Below are 763 nucleotides of genomic sequence, written 5' to 3' on the forward strand. Positions count from 1 at the left end.
GCATTTTAGTGAAAAAAAAAATTCATTGATACATCCGACTTTACCGAAAAGTCGTCAAACACCTGCGGGGTGTTAAGGCTCACTGGACCCCTTGTTACGTTCCTTGAGGGGTGTAGTTTCCAAAATGGTATGCCATGTGGGGATTTTTTGCTGTTCTGACACCATAGGGGCTTCCTAAATGTGACATGCCCCCCCAAAAACTATTTCAGAAAAACTCACTCTCCAAAATCCCCTTGTCGCTCCTTCCCTTCTGAGCCCTCTACTGCGCCCGCGAACACTTCACATAGACATATGAGGTATGTGCTTACTCCAGAGAAATTGGGTTCTACAAAAATTTAGATTTTTCTCCTTCTCTTTGCAGCTATTACTTTGAAACACCTAAAGGGTTAACACACTTACTGAATGTCATTTTGAATACTTTGAGGGGTGCAGTTTCTATAATGGGGTCATTTATGGGGTATTTCTAATATGAAGACCCTTCAAATCCACTTCAAACCTGAACTGGTCCCTGAAAAAAAGCAAGTTTCAAAATTTTGTGAAAAATTGGAAAATTGCTGCTGAACTTTGAAGCCCTCTGGTGTCTTCCAAAAGTAAAAACATCTCAACTTTATGATGCAAATATAAAATAGACATATTGTACATGTGAATCAATATATAATTTATTTGGGAATGTCTATTTTCCTTACAAGCAGAGAGATTCAAAGTAAAGAAATAAATGCAAAATTTTCTAATTTTTCATCAAATTTTGGAATTTTTTACCAAG

Source organism: Hyla sarda, chromosome 12 (genome assembly GCF_029499605.1).
Source record: "Hyla sarda isolate aHylSar1 chromosome 12, aHylSar1.hap1, whole genome shotgun sequence".
In the NCBI taxonomy this organism is placed as follows: Eukaryota; Metazoa; Chordata; class Amphibia; order Anura; family Hylidae; genus Hyla; species Hyla sarda.